Source organism: Euphorbia lathyris, chromosome 1 (assembly GCF_963576675.1).
Source record: "Euphorbia lathyris chromosome 1, ddEupLath1.1, whole genome shotgun sequence".
NCBI classification, from domain to species: Eukaryota; Viridiplantae; Streptophyta; class Magnoliopsida; order Malpighiales; family Euphorbiaceae; genus Euphorbia; species Euphorbia lathyris.
Window position 1 is genome coordinate 100,046,206 of NC_088910.1, and position 24,780 is coordinate 100,070,985.

The window sequence follows — 24,780 nt, forward strand, 5'->3', positions numbered from 1 at the left end:
TTTGTTTAATTCAAGTGTATTGCGCACAAATTTTAAAAAAAATATATAAATAATTATAATTATAATAAATAATGATAAATTACTGAATGCGGAAACTGAACTGAACTGAATTGATTGATATTAAAATTAAATCATAAAAAGCAGAGTCTTAATGATTTAAAGAGCCACAACAAAATTGTTAGAGATGCTCTAAAATCATTAGAGGGGTAATGGAGGTTAAGGACTATTGATATATGTCTTGCCCCTCTGCGCCGGGTACAAATTAATATTTGATTTGAATGGTGGGGTGAGCAGGATCGAACCGAAAACCGAAAAAACCAGATCAAACCGAATCGAATTATATTTCAATTTGATTTGGTCCTAATTTTGAAGGTAGTTTAGTTTTCGGTTCGGTTCGGTTCGGTCCAAAACTGAATAAAACCGAACCGAAATAAATATATACTACTTTTAGTTTTAGGGTTAAATTAATTAACTAATACATATACAAGAGAAAAATCAATTAAAACAATTATTTTCGGTTAATTATTATTGATTAAGTTCAGAATAAAAAATTACTGCTTTTGACTCATGTTAATTATTGATTAAGTTCATAATAATTTGGAGACCAGACACTACACCATATATAGTCTATTACAACACAAAATGCATGTGTTGTCTCCGAAATGTTGGTAGAGATGTGATTAAATTTCGTCTATTCTAACATTTACTAAAAAGTGTTGGAGTAGATATATTAAATTTTTCCACTCTTATTTATTGCAACACCATTTTTAAAGTGTTGGTGTCGCTAATAATAAAAAAAAAATCCTAAACTTTTGGCTTGAAAATTTTGAGTTTGGAGGGAAACTTCCCTCCATTTCAAAAAGTAAAAATAAAATAAAAACATTTCTAAAAAAAAGTTAAATAAAAATTAAAGGTATGATTAAACGATTTTGGGTAATTTCACATATGTTCTCTCTCCACATATCTGCCCTATTTCTCAAATCGATTTACTACTCTCTCATCGGCCCTTTTATCTAGCAACCTTATCGATCTCATTCCGACCAGTCAGTCGGTGCTGAGAGGCGGTTCCGGTCACTGGTACTTCAATCATCGACATGCTCTCACTCAATTCCTGCTCTCCTTCGATTCGTCAATGTTAGGTATCCATTTTTATGTCCTATTTGGTTACCTTCTTTAGCATCTAATTTGTAAATAAATAAGTTGTATTGAAATTGTGATGTATGGATTTAGGTATTTGGGGGCCGATGGTTCGATCTTAGGATGATTAATAATTACTATTCGTTTATTTATGTGGCTCTAGACTTCCTAGGGGTTTTGTTTGGGGTTCTTAGCCCCCACTGCATAACAAAGCAGAAATTAGCTGGAAGCATGTATAAGCAATGAAAATAAGATAATTAATAATTAAATATAGATCGATCATAACTCCAAAGTCAAAAAGAGAGGTTGTGGGTTACAATTCTTCATTCCATATCATATTTGGTAGAGCTAAGGTTTGATTAAGAGTTATCATAATCTTTAAAATGTGGATTTTTAGGTGGAAGGGCCATCTGGGTTTTCAGTAGGTTCTATTGCTGAACAATTTACTCAAGGGATTAATGGAACTGCCCTCACCGCCATAGTCAAAGGTCTCCTTCATTTGCATGGCTTCACATACTTTATAATTACTTCAGAATTTTTGAGTGATTCTCAGCATCTGTTACTTCAATTCAATCCATTTTCTTTAATCCTTTATTGGATGTAAATTCAGGAGCATCAAGTGGAATTGGAGTGGACACAGCAAGAGTTCTTGCAATGAGAGGTGTGTATGTGGTTAATCTAGAAAATCTAGCATAAAGGATTATCCCTGTGTGAAATTTTGCATAAAGTTGCATGGTTAATCTAGCATATTCACTTAGAAGACTTTTTCAAGAGTTTATAGGATTTTGATTGCAATGATTTTTTTGCTTTGTAATTGAAAATGAAATTTGCACCAAATTAGATTGCATATTGTTAATGATGTGTTCAAGTGAAGCCAAAGCATTTGTTTAGCAAATTATGATTAGCGATTTGGTCCTTTTAAATTTCCATCATGTATGAAGAAGCCAAAGCATCTGTTCAATTACTCTAAAGTATGCTTTATATGCCTCAATTTTCTCTTCTTCTCTTGTCCACGAAACCTGTTCATAAAGAGTTTCAAATTGAAGAGATGTAAATGTTTGTGATCATTTTATAAAATTGTGGTCCAAGAATAAAGTCTATTTAATCATCTATTCCAATAAAGAGAATTCACTTTATTTAGTGATTTGGTTTGATGTTGCATGTGTTTTGGCTTGGAACTAATGTTGTTGATATTATGCAGATGAATAAGGTTTCCTAGAGTTTAATTTGTGCTGTTGTGGATCCAAGTTGCTATTTTATGAAACATAAGATGAGCAAGTTTAAATTGCAGGTGAGTGATGCGCCTTCGGTGAAGAAGACTCACTAAGGGATAAGTGTACCCCGTCGTTATCAAGTAATAAATCTGGAAAGTCCAGGTATCGAATCCACAGGACTTATTTACCACAAGTATCGAATTACTTGGTCTCAGGTGTTATCTAGGCTTTGTGGGTTTTGAATTTGTTTGTTTAAGTTAATCTACTCCTAGGTTGAATTACGCTACTCCTAGCTAAGTTATACTAGTTCTAACTAAGTTATTCTACGCCTAATTAAGTTAAACTACTCCTAACTAAGTTAAACTACTCCTAATTGATCTTTCACTAATGCAATTACCCGAAGGAACATGGTATGAACGATAATAATGAAGTTAGGTTATTAGGTCTATTAATTAAAAACTTAATCTAAGTCACTTGTATTCAAGGCGATTAACCCTACTTACCCTCCTGAAGTTCCTAGTGCGTGATTCCCTTGTAAGGCCGAAACTAGGTCTAAGGCTCAGCAATTTGGGCTTAATCAACTAAGAGGTCGTCAATCTCCTAGGCTCTGACTAGGTCAGATTCAGCTCATAATATGTGCCTACTCGATTTTGGGGCTTTTGAATGAGTTAAACCAATTGAATAAAGCGTAAGACAAAGATTAAATCAATAAGCATAGAACAAAATAAGAGCTAAAGTATTATTAAAGATGAAGGATAATGTCACATGATACAATTAACCTAGGATTCATAGACTGTATCAAAGAGTACAGACAAAGTAAAGTAAAAGGAGATACGAAAATCCCTTTCAAGGAACCTGTCTACTCTGCAATCGGCTTCCTAGGTCTTAAGGACGGACCTTGAATATTCCTCGAGAACAGCTTTGAAGGAGCTTCAATGGAGGTCGAAGAAGATGGAGGAGATGGAGAGGAAATTCAAGGGGAAAGCTAAAGTAATTTACAAATAATGAAAGATGCCTAATTTACATTGGAAAAATCCTATTTATAGGCGTGGCTCGGGCCCTTTTGATGACCTATTTCGTGTACTTATGCAGGTAGGAAGTCGTGGGGTCCATCGTGGCGTCGTGGGGGCGGAATTGGTCTTTTTGACCAATTCCCGCAGGTCTGCTCGCCGAGCAGGGCGAGCTGCTCGGCGAGCAGGCACTGCTCGCCGCGAGCAGGCACTGCCTGCTCGGCGAGCTGGCCTACGAAGGCCAGTTCATCGAGCAGTCTAGCCCGATGCGCCCCCGCGCGGTTGCCGAATGCCAATAAAGTGTCTTTTCGCCCGAACTTTTTCCTGCGCATGCACAAAAACTCCAGACAACATTAGTCCAAAGGCTAAATTGACCCGCCAATCGCTTATTTGAGCAAACGCTTCGTTTGGTGCGACTTTTGACGGATCAATTAGCTTAAAAAGATAACGGAATTATAATATGTATGCCATTTTGGCCGTATTTGCCTAAATTGATCATAAAACGAGCCTAAACAACAAAAAGTAAATACAACCTTTCCAATTTCTAACTAACTCACACAAAAGCATTTAAATGCGAGAATTGCTCGCTTATTAACTAAATAACACTAAAACCCGTCCTAAAACCGTACCCAAAGATAGGGGTTTTTGACCCCTATCAAACCTCCTCGCACTTAAAACTTTACTTGTCCCCAAGTAAACTAAAAACTAAACCCGTAATCACAAGCAAGCTAGAAAACCTCCCGGTTTGACTAGGTGTTTGACATAATTTCGAGCATCTGTAATCACATGCATTCGGAAATACAAAGTAGAGACACGATATCCAAAAGCCGCATTTCAATTATCATAGGTCATATGTTTTAAGAAAAAGGACACATGTTCAATTAAACGAGCTTGAGGGGATCGCTAAGTAAAAACACCTCACCATAGGTAGCTCACTCATTTCACACAATTTTCGGTGGCTAAAGTGTTTACTCTCGGCTTATGTTCTTGCTTAGGATTACGTTGATTTTGCACGTTCATCCGAGTTCCTCTACTATGCTATATGACTCCGATGATATCAAAAACAGCCTCGAATTGGGGTTGTAATGTGGTTAGAGGGTTAAAGGTACAACAAGGGTTAATAGTTCTAGCGCTAGAAAAACAAAGTTCAAATGGCTTTAGCAAATATGAAGTGACTGAGCTTTTTATTCATTCATTACTCTCTTTTTAGGATGTTTTCTTGAGACGTTTTGATTTTAAGAACTGGGGAATGAAGTTCTTCCCTTTTTGTTCGTCTCTCTTCTTTTCTTTTCTTTTTCTGTTTTTCTCTTTTCCCTTTTTTTTTCTTTTTTTTTGGGATAGTGATGCTCATTCACTTCTTAGCCTTTTGGCTTGCTACTATGATGCCATAAACAAAGATAAAGCGCTAGAATTGACAAAGGCTCGATGTGAGCTTTGCAAAAACTTTGGGTTAAGTAGCAAACCAAGTGATGGTTTGCAAAAAAAAATTGGGTTAGAATGAAAGAAAAATCTATAACTACAAAAATATAAGCTCAAAGGGGCTTCCTAGAGTGGATGAAAAAGAGAAAATAAGGTAAAGAAAAGGGTTAATTCTAATGAGGCTGATTTTATCATTTATCATCTCAAATCATTGCATGTAGGTTCAACACAGTATTAGGTGCAAAATCTGTAATCTTTCCACAAGTCAAAGCATTCACACAAAAATGTCAAGAAAAAGAGCTTTTTGATGTTCGCTCTTGGGCTCAAATTCAACTCACAATTCTTTGGGTTTTAATTTTGTGTTTACTAGTTCTCTCCAAACTCAAGTTTAACATCACATGCCTTCAATTCTTAAGTTATCTACCTAAGTAATGATTTTAGCATTTCTTCAAAAGTAGGGTCTAAATGCAAACTATAGCTCATGCTTTTACAGATACAAGGATTGTGTCCTACACCTAAACTAGTTGTCCTGCAATCTTAGATTCGGTTCTCAGCCCTCAAGGACAAATAACGAAGTTTAGATTCGAAGGAGGTTCACGGTTTTAGGTCCTAAACATGCAAAACATAAATAAAACCCGAAAAACGCAAAACTAAACTAAACACGACGCAACAAAAATTTAAAAATTATACAATTTTTGTAAGTTTGTCTATCCCTCCTCCTCACACTAAAAATATGCAATAAGTTCCAACTTACTGATCGGCCGGGGGAGGTGGCCACTGCATGTTGTAGCGCTCACAGTAGTCAGCTGCTACGTATTCAAGGCCCGTGAGCCTTTGGTCCATGTTCTGTTCGAAGGTAGTGAACCGTTGGTCCATTTGTTGAACAGTATTGAAGGTCCGAAGGTTAAGGTCTCTCATTTCTGCCATCATGGTGTTAATGGCGTGGAATTGGGCCTCCGTCCCCGGCCCTTGGTGTTCCGTTTGGTCATCTGCTGCTGCAGCTTCTTCTTCCTCAGGTTCGTCGTGCTCTCCCTCTCTTAGTTGTGGTAGGTTTCTTACCCATTTTCTTGCTCTCCCACTTGAGCTTGCTCCTCCAGATGAGTTCCTGTTCAAAACTGAATGGAAAGTAGATTTTCCCAAAAATGCGGAGTTAAGCAAGGTGGGGTGGAAACCATCTTCCTGAATGTCCAAATCTTTGAATTGGTTATCAAGGAAGTTGGTAACCAAATTTCCAAGGCCAATGGACCCGCGTTTTCTACTTGTTTGGCTTGAAAAGCCTTCAAAGATGGCTTTGATACTATCAACGGGTTTATGGTTGGCCACACACCACAGTATGAGCAATTCTGTCTTTGAGATCTTATTGCTCTCAGTTTTGCCTAACAAGTTGTGAGCCACAAACTTGTGTACAAGGTTTAGCACTGGGTCTAAGAGGTGGATTGGGCTAGCAGTGCGGGAGTCAAATTCTGATAAGCCTGTTAATTGTTCCCAAGCTTTATCTTTTGTCATGGGTTCCTCAAAACCCGAGACTGCCTCTGGATGGTTATAGACTCCCATCAAGACTGCTAACGTAGTGTCACTGAGACGATAGGGTACACCGTTCAGTCTGAAAGAATGCTTACCACACCCCACAGGCAACTCCTTTTTCAAAGTGGTCAGAAATTCTACAGTGAAATTGTAATACACTAGGGTCCTTTTTGTGGCTAGTCTATGCCAACCGTGGAATTTTAGGATTTCATTGAAATCCTTTTCCAGACCTATAGATGCTAGATATTTCTGGTCAACAATGATTAGAGTGGCAAGTTCTTGCCTAGAAAACCAACGATACAATAGCCCCTCTCTTTCATCGACTAGCCCAAAAGGTGGGTTATACTTAGCTTGCAGAGCGTCGCTGAATTCGATGTCAGAGTCGGCTTCATTGTCAACTGTGATCTTGGCCTTGCCTTTCCTTCCCATAGTGCCTTAGTTGTTGAATTCGGGTTAGTATGGAGGATTTGGGGTTTAGGTTTTGTGAAAAGAAAAAAAAAGAAAAGAAAGAAGGAAAGAAAGAAAGAAGAAAGAAGTGAAAAAAGAAAGAAAGAAAGAAAGAAGAAGGTAAGGAAGGGGATGATGAGTCATCCCCTATCCTTATCTTCTTCTTTTTTTTTTATTATTTTTTTTTTTAGTTCGGGATTAAAATCCCGCACAGCCTGTGTCGGCCGAGCAGCTTGGCGAGCAGGGCGTCAGTGTCCTGCTCGCCCGAGCTGGGGCGTTTTTTTTTTATCTAGAGAGAGTATGGGGGGGCAAAGCTTGATGATATAATAAAAATATGAATTAAAAACTAACAATCAAAATTAACCAAAACATAAAGAAGGAGAGAAAAAAAAATTGCAGAAACAATTGTTCAAGCTCTGAATTTAAACCGAGGAGAACTCGATTTCCCCCCCTTACTCAATCCTTTCTCAGGATCTTTGGATTCTTCTCCGTTGTGCTTGGGAGAGAACCCTGTGGCCTTTCCTGCCTGTCCCTATTGATCTGGGCTACCTGATTGCTCAGATCCTTGCAGAAAGCTTCATTGTTGGCAAGCATAGCTGAGATCTCCTTTAAGAGAGTAACCACCTCGTCAGATTCCTTAGGAGGTTGCATTGGCCCTTGGTTCTGCTGTTGATATGGGGGCATGCGAAGCCCCTGCTCTCTATGTTCCTGAACAAAACCGCTGGGAGGTCGAAGCACATTCTGATTTGAATTCCCGTAAGATAGGTTCGGGTGCTGAGGCCTCCTATAGTTGTTGTTGTTGTTGTTGTTGTTGTAGGAGTTGTGGTTGTTGGGGTTGTAGTTGTTATAGTTCTGGTTATACCTCGGCTTCCCCCCAATATAATTGACCATCTCCACCCCATCTCCAGCGAAAGGGCTCCCTGCCTGACAGTCCTTTCCATGGTGGTCGCTGCCACAGTGCACGCAGGTGGGAGGTTGGCTGAATTTAGCCAACAGGACGTCCATCTTCCTACTTATATCCGCAACACTTGGATTTTGTTCTTGTTCTTCCACAGCAAACACCCGCTGCCTTGTGGGGCCAGCGAGTTTCTCCTCTTGCCACTGCACGCTCTTCCTAGCCAGCTCGTTAATCATGTCATACGCTTCTGTTGCTGTCTTCCTAAACAAATCTCCACCCGCGGCGGAGTCTACAATAGCTCTGTTGGTGGGTGTCAGTCCGTGATAGAAGACGCTCACCAATTGATGCTTGGGTATGTCATGATGAGGGCACATGCGCAGCATTTTTCTGAATCGGGTCCAAGATGTGTGGAGCGCTTCGTGCTCGGGTTGGTGGAAGGATGTGATCTCACCCCTGAGCATTGCTGTCTTCGAGGGAGGAAAGTAGTAGGACAAGAATTCCTTCTCCAATCCTGCCCAAGTCGTGATTGATCCGGGCTCTAGTGTTCTCAGCCATTCCAAAGCTTGCCCAGTCAGAGAAAACGGGAACAACTTCAGCCTAGCAGCATCTTGAGGAACCCCATTTGTTCTTGCAGTGTCTGCGCACATTAGGAAGCGATCCAGATGATCATTCGGGCTCTCATGTGCTTCTCCTCCAAACAATCCGGTCTGTTGGATCAAGTGAATTATACCGGACTTGATTTCGTATGTATTAGCCGAAATATTCGGAGCGGCAATGCCGGACAAATGCTGGTGCCGGTGTGGTGCCAGGATCTCACTCATCAAACGAGTGTCATTTTCTGGCCCGGTGTTCTCAGTGTTCCGTTCATTGTTCCGTTCATTGTCAGTCATTTTGATTGGCTCGATGATCTCATCTTGCTTCAGCTTTCCGATCTGTTTGCTCCTGCGAAGAGTACGTTCAAGTTCAGGGTTAAGAGGGACACACGGTATTTTCGCTGATCTTGTAGGCATATGCTGAGAAGAAATAAATACAAGAAATAAATGAAAGCGGAAAGAAAATTATACACATCATACAAGGTTGCACAGTTTTATACAAGTATTCTTATTATTGACAGATATAGATTGATGTACATGGTACAACTTAGTAGAGATAAACAAGTATGTATAAGTATGACTCAGAATATGAACAAATATAAATATAAGAATGAACAAGTATAAAAGGTATAAACAAGCACAGACAAAAAGGTACAGATGAATTTAATAAGTATAGATACACGTTTGTATAAACAAGTATAAATAAGAATAGATATGAACAACTACTCATGTTATCGAGAGAACAAGTATAGAAAGGTCATATGTACTTTTAGGTATAAACGAACAAACAAGTATTTGTATACGTAAGTATGAATATAAACAAGTATATAACAAGTATGATATGAACAAGTATAAGTATTATAAACAAGTATAGATGATATTAACAAAGGTATTCACAAAGGAATGCCTAAACTAGCAAATCAACCTTTGGTTCGATATTGCAGAAGAAATAAATCCCCGGCAACGGCGCCAAAAACTTGATGCGCCTTCGGTGAAGAAGACTCACTAAGGGATAAGTGTACCCCGTCGTTATCAAGTAATAAATCTGGAAAGTCCAGGTATCGAATTCACAGGACTTATTTACCACAAGTATCGAATTACTTGGTCTCAGGTGTTATCTAGGCTTTGTGGGTTTTGAATTTGTTTGTTTAAGTTAATCTACTCCTAGGTTGAATTACGCTACTCCTAGCTAAGTTATACTAGTTCTAACTAAGTTATTCTACGCCTAATTAAGTTAAACTACTCCTAACTAAGTTAAACTACTCCTAATTGATCTTTCACTAATGCAATTACCCGAAGGAACATGGTATGAACGATAATAATGAAGTTAGGTTATTAGGTCTATTGATTAAAAACCTAATCTAAGTCACTTGTATTCAAGGCGATTAACCCTACTTACCCTCCTGAAGTTCCTAGTGCGTGATTCCCTTGTAAGGCCGAAACTAGGTCTAAGGCTCAGCAATTTGGGCTTAATCAACTAAGAGGTCGTCAATCTCCTAGGCTCTGACTAGGTCAGATTCAGCTCACAATATGTGCCTACTCGATTTTGGGGCTTTTGAATGAGTTAAACCAATTGAATAAAGCGTAAGACAAAGATTAAATCAATAAGCATAGAACAAAATAAGAGCTAAAGTATTATTAAAGATGAAGGATAATGTCACAGGATACAATTAGCCTAGGATTCATAGACTGTATCAAAGAGTACAGACAAAGTAAAGTAAAAGGAGATACGAAAATCCCTTTCAAGGAACCTGTCTACTCTGCAATTGGCTTCCTAGGTCTTAAGGATGGACCTTGAATATTCCTTGAGAACAGCTTTGAAGGAGCTTCAATGGAGGTCGAAGAAGATGGAGGAGATGGAGAGGAAATTCAAGGGGAAAGCTAAAGTAATTTACAAATAATGAAAGATGCCTAATTTACATTGGAAAAATCCTATTTATAGGCGTGGCTCGGGCCCTTTTGATGACCTATTTCGTGTACTTATGCAGGTAGGAAGTCGTGGGGTCCATCGTGGCGTCGTGGGGGCGGAATTGGTCTTTTTGACCAATTCCCGCAGGTCTGCTCGCCGAGCAGGGCGAGCTGCTCGGCGAGCAGGCACTGCTCGCCGCGAGCAGGCACTGCCTGCTCGGCGAGCTGGCCTACGAAGGCCAGTTCATCGAGCAGTCTAGCCCGATGCGCCCCCGCGCGGTTGCCGAATGCCAATAAAGTGTCTTTTCGCCCGAACTTTTTCCTGCGCATGCACAAAAACTCCAGACAACATTAGTCCAAAGGCTAAATTGACCCGCCAATCGCTTATTTGAGCAAACGCTTCGTTTGGTGCGACTTTTGACGGATCAATTAGCTTAAAAAGATAACGGAATTATAATATGTATGCCATTTTGGCCGTATTTGCCTAAATTGATCATAAAACGAGCCTAAACAACAAAAAGTAAATACAACCTTTCCAATTTCTAACTAACTCACACAAAAGCATTTAAATGCGAGAATTGCTCGCTTATTAACTAAATAACACTAAAACCCGTCCTAAAACCGTACCCAAAGATAGGGGTTTTTGACCCCTATCAAACCTCCTCGCACTTAAAACTTTACTTGTCCCCAAGTAAACTAAAAACTAAACCCGTAATCACAAGCAAGCTAGAAAACCTCCCGGTTTGACTAGGTGTTTGACATAATTTCGAGCATCTGTAATCACATGCATTCGGAAATACAAAGTAGAGACACGATATCCAAAAGCCGCATTTCAATTATCATAGGTCATATGTTTTAAGAAAAAGGACACATGTTCAATTAAACGAGCTTGAGGGGATCGCTAAGTAAAAACACCTCACCATAGGTAGCTCACTCATTTCACACAATTTTCGGTGGCTAAAGTGTTTACTCTCGGCTTATGTTCTTGCTTAGGATTACGTTGATTTTGCACGTTCATCCGAGTTCCTCTACTATGCTATATGACTCCGATGATATCAAAAACAGCCTCGAATTGGGGTTGTAATGTGGTTAGAGGGTTAAAGGTACAACAAGGGTTAATAGTTCTAGCGCTAGAAAAACAAAGTTCAAATGGCTTTAGCAAATATGAAGTGACTGAGCTTTTTATTCATTCATTACTCTCTTTTAGGATGTTTTCTTGAGACGTTTTGATTTTAAGAACTGGGGAATGAAGTTCTTCCCTTTTTGTTCGTCTCTCTTCTTTTCTTTTCTTTTTCTGTTTTTCTCTTTTCCCTTTTTTTTTCTTTTTTTTTGGGATAGTGATGCTCATTCACTTCTTAGCCTTTTGGCTTGCTACTATGATGCCATAAACAAAGATAAAGCGCTAGAATTGACAAAGGCTCGATGTGAGCTTTGCAAAAACTTTGGGTTAAGTAGCAAACCAAGTGATGGTTTGCAAAAAAAATTGGGTTAGAATGAAAGAAAAATCTATAACTACAAAAATATAGGCTCAAAGGGGCTTCCTAGAGTGGATGAAAAAGAGAAAATAAGGTAAAGAAAAGGGTTAATTCTAATGAGGCTGATTTTATCATTTATCATCTCAAATCATTGCATGTAGGTTCAACACAGTATTAGGTGCAAAATCTGTAATCTTTCCACAAGTCAAAGCATTCACACAAAAATGTCAAGAAAAAGAGCTTTTTGATGTTCGCTCTTGGGCTCAAATTCAACTCACAATTCTTTGGGTTTTAATTTTGTGTTTACTAGTTCTCTCCAAACTCAAGTTTAACATCACATGCCTTCAATTCTTAAGTTATCTACCTAAGTAATGATTTTAGCATTTCTTCAAAAGTAGGGTCTAAATGCAAACTATAGCTCATGCTTTTACAGATACAAGGATTGTGTCCTACACCTAAACTAGTTGTCCTGCAATCTTAGATTCGGTTCTCAGCCCTCAAGGACAAATAACGAAGTTTAGATTCGAAGGAGGTTCACGGTTTTAGGTCCTAAACATGCAAAACATAAATAAAACCCGAAAAACGCAAAACTAAACTAAACACGACGCAACAAAAATTTAAAAATTATACAATTTTTGTAAGTTTGTCTACCCCTCCTCCTCACACTAAAAATATGCAATAAGTTCCAACTTACTGATCGGCCGGGGGAGGTGGCCACTGCATGTTGTAGCGCTCACAGTAGTCAGCTGCTACGTATTCAAGGCCCGTGAGCTTTTGGTCCATGTTCTGTTCGAAGGTAGTGAACCGTTGGTCCATTTGTTGAACAGTATTGAAGGTCCGAAGGTTAAGGTCTCTCATTTCTGCCATCATGGTGTTAATGGCGTGGAATTGGGCCTCCGTCCCCGGCCCTTGGTGTTCCGTTTGGTCATCTGCTGCTGCAGCTTCTTCTTCCTCAGGTTCGTCGTGCTCTCCCTCTCTTAGTTGTGGTAGGTTTCTTACCCATTTTCTTGCTCTCCCACTTGAGCTTGCTCCTCCAGATGAGTTCCTGTTCAAAACTGAATGGAAAGTAGATTTTCCCAAAAATGCGGAGTTAAGCAAGGTGGGGTGGAAACCATCTTCCTGAATGTCCAAATCTTTGAATTGGTTATCAAGGAAGTTGGTAACCAAATTTCCAAGGCCAATGGACCCGCGTTTTCTACTTGTTTGGCTTGAAAAGCCTTCAAAGATGGCTTTGATACTATCAACGGGTTTATGGTTGGCCACACACCACAGTATGAGCAATTCTGTCTTTGAGATCTTATTGCTCTCAGTTTTGCCTAACAAGTTGTGAGCCACAAACTTGTGTACAAGGTTTAGCACTGGGTCTAAGAGGTGGATTGGGCTAGCAGTGCGGGAGTCAAATTCTGATAAGCCTGTTAATTGTTCCCAAGCTTTATCTTTTGTCATGGGTTCCTCAAAACCCGAGACTGCCTCTGGATGGTTATAGACTCCCATCAAGACTGCTAACGTAGTGTCACTGAGACGATAGGGTACACCGTTCAGTCTGAAAGAATGCTTACCACACCCCACAGGCAACTCCTTTTTCAAAGTGGTCAGAAATTCTACAGTGAAATTGTAATACACTAGGGTCCTTTTTGTGGCTAGTCTATGCCAACCGTGGAATTTTAGGATTTCATTGAAATCCTTTTCCAGACCTATAGATGCTAGATATTTCTGGTCAACAATGATTAGAGTGGCAAGTTCTTGCCTAGAAAACCAACGATACAATAGCCCCTCTCTTTCATCGACTAGCCCAAAAGGTGGGTTATACTTAGCTTGCAGAGCGTCGCTGAATTCGATGTCAGAGTCGGCTTCATTGTCAACTGTGATCTTGGCCTTGCCTTTCCTTCCCATAGTGCCTTAGTTGTTGAATTCGGGTTAGTATGGAGGATTTGGGGTTTAGGTTTTGTGAAAAGAAAAAAAAAGAAAAGAAAGAAGGAAAGAAAGAAAGAAGAAAGAAGTGAAAAAAGAAAGAAAGAAAGAAAGAAGAAGGTAAGGAAGGGGATGATGAGTCATCCCCTATCCTTATCTTCTTCTTTTTTTTTTATTATTTTTTTTTTTAGTTCGGGATTAAAATCCCGCACAGCCTGTGTCGGCCGAGCAGCTTGGCGAGCAGGGCGTCAGTGTCCTGCTCGCCCGAGCTGGGGCGTTTTTTTTTTATCTAGAGAGAGTATGGGGGGGCAAAGCTTGATGATATAATAAAAATATGAATTAAAAACTAACAATCAAAATTAACCAAAACATAAAGAAGGAGAGAAAAAAAAATTGCAGAAACAATTGTTCAAGCTCTGAATTTAAACCGAGGAGAACTCGATTTCCCCCCCTTACTCAATCCTTTCTCAGGATCTTTGGATTCTTCTCCGTTGTGCTTGGGAGAGAACCCTGTGGCCTTTCCTGCCTGTCCCTATTGATCTGGGCTACCTGATTGCTCAGATCCTTGCAGAAAGCTTCATTGTTGGCAAGCATAGCTGAGATCTCCTTTAAGAGAGTAACCACCTCGTCAGATTCCTTAGGAGGTTGCATTGGCCCTTGGTTCTGCTGTTGATATGGGGGCATGCGAAGCCCCTGCTCTCTATGTTCCTGAACAAAACCGCTGGGAGGTCGAAGCACATTCTGATTTGAATTCCCGTAAGATAGGTTCGGGTGCTGAGGCCTCCTATAGTTGTTGTTGTTGTTGTTGTTGTTGTAGGAGTTGTGGTTGTTGGGGTTGTAGTTGTTATAGTTCTGGTTATACCTCGGCTTCCCCCCAATATAATTGACCATCTCCACCCCATCTCCAGCGAAAGGGCTCCCTGCCTGACAGTCCTTTCCATGGTGGTCGCTGCCACAGTGCACGCAGGTGGGAGGTTGGCTGAATTTAGCCAACAGGACGTCCATCTTCCTACTTATATCCGCAACACTTGGATTTTGTTCTTGTTCTTCCACAGCAAACACCCGCTGCCTTGTGGGGCCAGCGAGTTTCTCCTCTTGCCACTGCACGCTCTTCCTAGCCAGCTCGTTAATCATGTCATACGCTTCTGTTGCTGTCTTCCTAAACAAATCTCCACCCGCGGCGGAGTCTACAATAGCTCTGTTGGTGGGTGTCAGTCCGTGATAGAAGACGCTCACCAATTGATGCTTGGGTATGTCATGATGAGGGCACATGCGCAGCATTTTTCTGAATCGGGTCCAAGATGTGTGGAGCGCTTCGTGCTCGGGTTGGTGGAAGGATGTGATCTCACCCCTGAGCATTGCTGTCTTCGAGGGAGGAAAGTAGTAGGACAAGAATTCCTTCTCCAATCCTGCCCAAGTCGTGATTGATCCGGGCTCTAGTGTTCTCAGCCATTCCAAAGCTTGCCCAGTCAGAGAAAACGGGAACAACTTCAGCCTAGCAGCATCTTGAGGAACCCCATTTGTTCTTGCAGTGTCTGCGCACATTAGGAAGCGATCCAGATGATCATTCGGGCTCTCATGTGCTTCTCCTCCAAACAATCCGGTCTGTTGGATCAAGTGAATTATACCGGACTTGATTTCGTATGTATTAGCCGAAATATTCGGAGCGGCAATGCCGGACAAATGCTGGTGCCGGTGTGGTGCCAGGATCTCACTCATCAAACGAGTGTCATTTTCTGGCCCGGTGTTCTCAGTGTTCCGTTCATTGTTCCGTTCATTGTCAGTCATTTTGATTGGCTCGATGATCTCATCTTGCTTCAGCTTTCCGATCTGTTTGCTCCTGCGAAGAGTACGTTCAAGTTCAGGGTTAAGAGGGACACACGGTATTTTCGCTGATCTTGTAGGCATATGCTGAGAAGAAATAAATACAAGAAATAAATGAAAGCGGAAAGAAAATTATACACATCATACAAGGTTGCACAGTTTTATACAAGTATTCTTATTATTGACAGATATAGATTGATGTACATGGTACAACTTAGTAGAGATAAACAAGTATGTATAAGTATGACTCAGAATATGAACAAATATAAATATAAGAATGAACAAGTATAAAAGGTATAAACAAGCACAGACAAAAAGGTACAGATGAATTTAATAAGTATAGATACACGTTTGTATAAACAAGTATAAATAAGAATAGATATGAACAACTACTCATGTTATCGAGAGAACAAGTATAGAAAGGTCATATGTACTTTTAGGTATAAACGAACAAACAAGTATTTGTATACGTAAGTATGAATATAAACAAGTATATAACAAGTATGATATGAACAAGTATAAGTATTATAAACAAGTATAGATGATATTAACAAAGGTATTCACAAAGGAATGCCTAAACTAGCAAATCAACCTTTGGTTCGATATTGCAGAAGAAATAAATCCCCGGCAACGGCGCCAAAAACTTGATGCGCCTTCGGTGAAGAAGACTCACTAAGGGATAAGTGTACCCCGTCGTTATCAAGTAATAAATCTGGAAAGTCCAGGTATCGAATTCACAGGACTTATTTACCACAAGTATCGAATTACTTGGTCTCAGGTGTTATCTAGGCTTTGTGGGTTTTGAATTTGTTTGTTTAAGTTAATCTACTCCTAGGTTGAATTACGCTACTCCTAGCTAAGTTATACTAGTTCTAACTAAGTTATTCTACGCCTAATTAAGTTAAACTACTCCTAACTAAGTTAAACTACTCCTAATTGATCTTTCACTAATGCAATTACCCGAAGGAACATGGTATGAACGATAATAATGAAGTTAGGTTATTAGGTCTATTGATTAAAAACCTAATCTAAGTCACTTGTATTCAAGGCGATTAACCCTACTTACCCTCCTGAAGTTCCTAGTGCGTGATTCCCTTGTAAGGCCGAAACTAGGTCTAAGGCTCAGCAATTTGGGCTTAATCAACTAAGAGGTCGTCAATCTCCTAGGCTCTGACTAGGTCAGATTCAGCTCACAATATGTGCCTACTCGATTTTGGGGCTTTTGAATGAGTTAAACCAATTGAATAAAGCGTAAGACAAAGATTAAATCAATAAGCATAGAACAAAATAAGAGCTAAAGTATTATTAAAGATGAAGGATAATGTCACAGGATACAATTAGCCTAGGATTCATAGACTGTATCAAAGAGTACAGACAAAGTAAAGTAAAAGGAGATACGAAAATCCCTTTCAAGGAACCTGTCTACTCTGCAATTGGCTTCCTAGGTCTTAAGGATGGACCTTGAATATTCCTCGAGAACAGCTTTGAAGGAGCTTCAATGGAGGTCGAAGAAGATGGAGGAGATGGAGAGGAAATTCAAGGGGAAAGCTAAAGTAATTTACAAATAATGAAAGATGCCTAATTTACATTGGAAAAATCCTATTTATAGGCGTGGCTCGGGCCCTTTTGATGACCTATTTCGTGTACTTATGCAGGTAGGAAGTCGTGGGGTCCATCGTGGCGTCGTGGGGGCGGAATTGGTCTTTTTGACCAATTCCCGCAGGTCTGCTCGCCGAGCAGGGCGAGCTGCTCGTCGAGCAGGCACTGCTCGCCGCGAGCAGGCACTGCCTGCTCGGCGAGCTGGCCTACGAAGGCCAGTTCATCGAGCAGTCTAGCCCGATGCGCCCCCGCGCGGTTGCCGAATGCCAATAAAGTGTCTTTTCGCCCGAACTTTTTCCTGCGCATGCACAAAAACTCCAGACAACATTAGTCCAAAGGCTAAATTGACCCGCCAATCGCTTATTTGAGCAAACGCTTCGTTTGGTGCGACTTTTGACGGATCAATTAGCTTAAAAAGATAACGGAATTATAATATGTATGCCATTTTGGCCGTATTTGCCTAAATTGATCATAAAACGAGCCTAAACAACAAAAAGTAAATACAACCTTTCCAATTTCTAACTAACTCACACAAAAGCATTTAAATGCGAGAATTGCTCGCTTATTAACTAAATAACACTAAAACCCGTCCTAAAACCGTACCCAAAGATAGGGGTTTTTGACCCCTATCAAACCTCCTCGCACTTAAAACTTTACTTGTCCCCAAGTAAACTAAAAACTAAACCCGTAATCACAAGCAAGCTAGAAAACCTCCCGGTTTGACTAGGTGTTTGACATAATTTCGAGCATTTGTAATCACATGCATTCGGAAATACAAAGTAGAGACACGATATCCAAAAGCCGCATTTCAATTATCATAGGTCATATGTTTTAAGAAAAAGGACACATGTTCAATTAAACGAGCTTGAGGGGATCGCTAAGTAAAAACACCTCACCATAGGTAGCTCACTCATTTCACACAATTTTCGGTGGCTAAAGTGTTTACTCTCGGCTTATGTTCTTGCTTAGGATTACGTTGATTTTGCACGTTCATCCGAGTTCCTCTACTATGCTATATGACTCCGATGATATCAAAAACAGCCTCGAATTGGGGTTGTAATGTGGTTAGAGGGTTAAAGGTACAACAAGGGTTAATAGTTCTAGCGCTAGAAAAACAAAGTTCAAATGGCTTTAGCAAATATGAAGTGACTGAGCTTTTTATTCATTCATTACTCTCTTTTTAGGATGTTTTCTTGAGACGTTTTGATTTTAAGAACTGGGGAATGAAGTTCTTCCCTTTTTGTTCGTCTCTCTTCTTTTCTTTTCTTTTTCTGTTTTTCTCTTTTCCCTTTTTTTCTTTTTTTCTTTTTTTTGGGGATAGTGATGCTCATTCACTTCTTAGCCTTTTGGCTTGCTACTATGATGCCATAAACAAAGATAAAGCGCTAGAATTGACAAAGGCTCGATGTGAGCTTTGTAAAAACTTTGGGTTAAGTAGCAAACCAAGTGATGGTTTGCAAAAAAATTGGGTTAGAATGAAAGAAAAAATCTATAACTATAAAAATATAGGCTCAAAGGGGCTTCCTAGAGTGGATGAAAAAGAGAAAATAAGGTAAAGAAAATGGTTAATTCTAATGAGGCTGATTTCATCATTTATCATCTCAAATCATTGCATGTAGGTTCAACACAGTATTAGGTGCAAAATCTGTAATCTTTCCACAAGTCAAAGCATTCACACAAAAATGTCAAGAAAAAGAGCTTTTTGATGTTCGCTCTTGGGCTCAAATTCAACTCACAATTCTTTGGGTTTCAATTTTGTGTTTACTAGTTCTCCCCAAACTCAAGTTTAACATCACATGCCTTCAATTCTTAAGTTATCTACCTAAGTAATGATTTTAGCATTTCTTCAAAAGTAGGGTCTAAATGCAAACTATAGCTCATGCTTTTACAGATACAAGGATTGTGTCCTACACCTAAACTAGTTGTCCTGCAATCTTAGATTCGGTTCTCAGCCCTCAAGGACAAATAACGAAGTTTAGATTCGAAGGAGGTTCACGGTTTTAGGTCCTAAACATGCAAAACATAAATAAAACCCGAAAAACGCAAAACTAAACTAGACACGACGCAACAAAAATTTAAAAATTATACAATTTTTGTAAGTTTGTCTACCCCTCCTCCTCACACTAAAAATATGCAATAAGTTCCAACTTACTGATCGGCCGGGGGAGGTGGGCACTGCATGTTGTAGCGCTCACAGTAGTCAGCCGCTACGTATTCAAGGCCCGTGAGCCTTTGGTCCATGTTCTGTTCGAAGGTAGTGAACTGTTGGTCCATTTTTTTAACATTATTGAAGGTCCGAAGGTTAAGGTCTCTCATTTCTGCCATCATGGTGTTAATGGCGTGGAATTGGGCCTCCGTCCCCGGCCCTTGGTGTTCCGTTTGGTCATCTGCTGCTGCAGCTTCTTCTTCCTCAGGTTCGTCGTGCTCTCCCTCTCTTAGTTGTGGTAGGTTTCTTACCCATTTTCTTGCTCTCCCACTTGAGCTTGCTCCTCCAGATGAGTTCCTGTTCAAAACTGAATGGAAAGTAGATTTTCCCAAAAATCCGGAGTTAAGCAAGGTGGGGTGGAAACCATCTTCCTGAATGTCCAAATCTTTGAATTGGTTATCAAGGAAGTTGGTAACCAAATGTCCAAGGCTAATGGACCCGCGTTTTCTACTTGTTTGGCTTGAAAAGCCTTCAAAGATGGCTTTGATACTATCAACGGGTTTATGGTTGGCCACACACCACAGTATGAGCAATTCTGTCTTTGAGATCTTATTGCTCTCAGTTTTGCCTAACAAGTTGTGAGCCACAAACTTGTGTACAAGGTTTAGCACTGGGTCTAAGAGGTGGATTGGGCTAGCAGTGCGGGAGTCAAATTCTGATAAGCCTGTTAATTGTTCCCAAGCTTTATCTTTTGTCATGGGTTCCTCAAAACCCGAGACTGCCTCTGGATGGTTATAGACTCCCATCAAGACTGCTAACGTAGTGTCACTGAGACGATAGGGTACACCGTTCAGTATGAAAGAATGCTTACCACACCCCACAGGCAACTCCTTTTTCAAAGTGGTCAGAAATTCTACAGTGAAATTGTAATACACTAGGGTCCTTTTTGTGGCTAGTCTATGCCAACCGTGGAATTTTAGGATTTCATTGAAATCCTTTTCCAGACCTATAGATGCTAGATATTTCTGGTCAACAATGATTAGAGTGGCAAGTTCTTGCCTAGAAAACCAACGATACAATAGCCCCTCTCTCTCATCGACTAGCCCAAAAGGTGGGTTATACTTAGCTTGCAGAGCGTCGCTGAATTCGATGTCAGAGTCGGCTTCATTGTCAACTGTGATCTTGGCCTTGCCTTTCCTTCCCATAGTGCCTTAGTTGTTGAATTCGGGTTAGTATGGAGGATTTGGGGTTTAGGTTTTGTGAAAAAAAAAGAAAAGAAAGAAGGAAAGAAAGAAAGAAGAAAGAAGTGAAAAAAGAAAGAAAGAAAGAAAGAAGAAGGTAAGGAAGGGGATGATGAGTCATCCCCTATCCTTATCTTCTTTTTTTTTTTATTATTTTTTTTTTTAGTTCGGGATTAAAATCCCGCACAGCCTGTGTCGGCCGAGCAGCTTGGCGAGCAGGGCGTCAGTGTCCTGCTCGCCCGAGCTGGGGCGTTTTTTTTTTTATCTCCAGAGAGTATGGGGGGGCAAAGCTTGATGATATAATAAAAATATGAATTAAAAACTAACAATCAAAATTAACCAAAACATAAAGAAGGAGAGAAAAAAAATTGCAGAAACAATTGTTCAAGCTCTGAATTTAAACCGAGGAGAACTCGATTTCCCCCCTTACTCAATCCTTTCTCAGGATCTTTGGATTCTTCTCCGTTGTGCTTGGGAGAGAACCTTGTGGCCTTTCCTGCCTGTTGTTAGACAAGGTGCCGCGGCCTAATCTCCCGGACGGACCGGGGGGTAGACACCTCATGGCGACGTAAGCGGTGATTGGCGCCGAAAGCAACCAATCGTGGAATCAAGCTGCTCGGCAGGACCGGAGCTCGGAGTATGGAAGAGTCGCCACCCACGAATGGGAAAATGAATACCGATCCCTTGCGGGAGACCGGTGAGGGTTCGGAAAACTTAGGTACGAGCCGAGAAGGCTAGCTCCTTTCCGGAGAAAGGCTACTAGGCACCCCGACATCGCCCGGTTATGAACCACCGGCCTCCTACTCAGCGTGTTAGGCGATAACGGTCTAATCGCATATTTCTTTAAGTTTAAAATTCATTTGAAACCTTTTCTTTCTCGTTTTGAAAACCGTTTTGAGCATATATTATTGAAAGCCATTTTGGTAAAGAATCACCCATTTACATCAATTCAAAATACATAGGAGAGAGAGGGGGGAGAAGAAAGAATTGATTTGTTTACAATGTGATTTATGCTTCGTATTACACACTAACTCTAAACTAAACTCACTTCCCAAAAATGAGTTTATTTACATGGTTCGTACCTTAATCGTCGTTGGAACGACTTAGGTACGTTTTAAAACCCCGTTTAATGACGTTCACTCGAATCGCCGTTGGAACGACTCGAGCGTTTGAAAATGTTGAGATAAAAGTTTTAACAAGAAAACGTGATTAAGCATACAAGTCAATTTATTTTGTTCGAAAACCATTTAGTTAGGAAAACAATTCAAAAACTCTATTATTTACAATGAAAACGATTTTAATTACAAGGTTCGCTTAATCCGTCGTTGGAACGAATTAAGGTTTTAAAACGTGATGTTTTGAGAAATGGTTTGAAAATGTCAAGAAAACGTTATTTACACCTTAGGAATATCTAGAAAACTTTAAGTTTAAATAAGCAAATTAAACTCTCTTTTTGTGATTTTACTTTCCCCTTTTCACTCAATTAACCTTTAACATTATCATAATCACAACAATAAACCAACTAAACCAAAATTTACCCAACCAAATGCATTTAAAAGAATATACATATAAGTAGGAAAATAGAGTGAATATATATAGATATACATGTGTACAAAAATAAGTAATAATACCCATTAAAATACAATAGAGAAAATAATATACATTAATAAGTAAAAGTGGTGATGAAAATACTAATAAGTATAATGAATTTTTATTTTAATCAAAAGCACAAAAAAATGAATAAGATTTATGAATAAGAAATTAGTATTTAATCCCTCCCAAAATGATGTATGATAAGTATGTATAGAAAATAATCACAAATACTCCCAAAATGCCCAAATATGTCTAGTTTAAATGAATAAAAAGGAAAAATCTATATATATATACATATACTTTTATTAAATCAAATTAATGAAAAATAATATATAAACACATTAAATAGCTGTATGTACAAAGCATTTAAAAATAGCTTGAAAGTAGGTGTTACATAAATATACATATATATAAAGGACCAAAGGTCTAAAAGTTGAGAAAGAGGGACCAAAACAGCATTTTTTACATTTCAGCAGCTTTACCGACGGAAACTCCGTCGGTAAACAGCCTTTAGTGACAGAAAACGGAAAATTACAGAACTGTTCCAACTGTTTCCAGATTTATTCAAAAGCTTTAAATTAGATCTATTCTATCGTTTTGGACCTCCGAACTTCCGAGAGCGGATCCTAGTCTATAACGGAGGTTCCTAAACGATGTTTTTTTATTTAAAACGTTATTTAGAAAAAATTTGAAAACTTATAATTGCAACGTCTTTATTAATCCCGAACTACCTTTGAATCGGATCAAGGTTCGTATTGGGATATTAAAACGAGGTTTTTTTTATTTTAAAACAAAACCGAACGTTTATCTAATACGAGACGAAAATTAAATAAACGCGAAAAAATAAATAAAACGTGATAAATAACTAAATAAATAAAATTATAACATAAAAATAAATAAATAAAAGAAATAAATTAAATAAAATAAAACGAGTCTAATCCTCGGATAATACCTCAAGATCGGTATCTGACAGTCGAAGTCGGTCGATTCCACGAGTTGTGATTTTCCGGTTTTTTGTGTTTTTCGTCTTTTTTAGTAAAAATTTTAACTTTTGGGAAATTCGCACTTTTTGAGAAAAAAAATATTTTTCTCAAAAAATTTCACTTTCTCTCTCTAAAAATGTCTAGAGTGAGAAAGCTATCCAAGAAAATCCTCCTCCTCTTTTAAAATGCATTGGGATCCGTGCCTTAAATAGGCAACGGATCCCGGAAGCTTTGGGCGACGCCCAAATAAAATTGGGCGTCGCCCAAAGCTGGTTGGGCGAATGCCCAACTTTCGTTGGGCGGACGCCCAACATTAGTTGGGCGTACGCCCAACTTCAGTTGGGCGCATGCCCAACCAGCGTTGGGCGCGCGCGCCCAACTGACGTTGGGCGTCCGCCCAACGTCGCTGGGCGCTCACCCAGCGGCTGCCGGGCGCGCTCGCCCAGCGGCTATCGGGCGTGCACCACGCGCTGTCGGGCGCGCGCGCCCCACAGTCGTCGAGCGGGCGCTCCGCGCTGCCGGGCGTGCGCGCCCAACGGACGTCGAGCGTGCGCCCCGCGCTGCCGGGCGTACGTCCAACTGTCGTCGGACACGCGGCGGCTGCCGCTAGGCGCTCGCACCACGTCGCTGAGCACTCGCGAGCCGTCCACTTGACGACCGCGACTCACATTAACTTTTCTTTTCTTATTATATATTTTTGTTTTAAAACTTCCGGAATCAACCGCTTCGACCGTCTTGTGTACTGGTTTTCGTCACAGGTCCTCCGACTCGGTGTCTACAGTTGCCCCTACTTTCCTATTTTGACAGTGATGTGTGTGTTTTGAAAACGCTTTTTGCTAACGCAACACATGCAATGTAAAACATATAAAAGTAAGAGACACGTAAAGAGTAGGAGGAAGAATACCTGACTTTTGCGCTGCGCGTTCCGACGTCGTTCTCGATTCTTTCCGTCCTTGCCTTTGAATCGGCTGCCGGCGGATGTTCTTCTTACGGACCCTAGCCTAAGTTGACTGCGGGTAAAAATGGCTCAAAAGCAACCTTGGTGCACGACCGCGAGTAAAATGGCTCAAAAGCGACCCCGGCCTACGACCGGGGGGGGGGGGGGGGGGGAATGGCTCAAAAGCAACCCTGGTCTACGACCGTGGGTAAAATGGCTCAAAAGCAACCCCGGTCTATGACCGGGGGTAAAATGGCTCAAAAGCAACCCTGGTCCACGACCGCGGGTAAAAATGGCTCAAAAGCAACCCTGGTCCACGACCGCGGGTAAAATGGCTCAAAAGCGACCCCGGTTCACGACCAGGGTAAAATGGCTCAAAAGCGACCCCGGTCTACGACCATGGTAAAAATGGTTCAAAAGCGACCCTAGTCTACGACTGTGGGTAAAATGGCTCAAAAGCGACCCCGGTCTACGACCGTGGGTAAAATGGCTCAAAAGCGACCCTAGTCTACGACTGTGGGTAAAATGGCTCAAAAGCGACCCTGGTCTACGACCGTGGGTAAAATGGCTCAAAAGCGACCCTAGTCTACGACTGTGGGTAAAATGGCTCAAAAGCAACCCTGGTCCACGACCGCGGGTAAAACGGCTCAAAAGCAAAGATTCTTTCTAACAATTCTGAATTCTTTTAAAACACCGTTGTCTGTATTTTCTCACTGGAGCTAGTGTCTTGGAGGTTTGAATGGTTTGATAGGAACGTCTTTTTAGTCCAGAATGATTCAAACTAACAATTATTTTTCTGTTGACTCTCGTCTGTATTTTGACTGGTGCCGCTGTTCTGTAAAAATTGGCTGTCATCTGGAGTTCTATCTCAACATTATTGGTCACTGACTGGCAGAAGCACATGCTGAAATAGACTGCAAA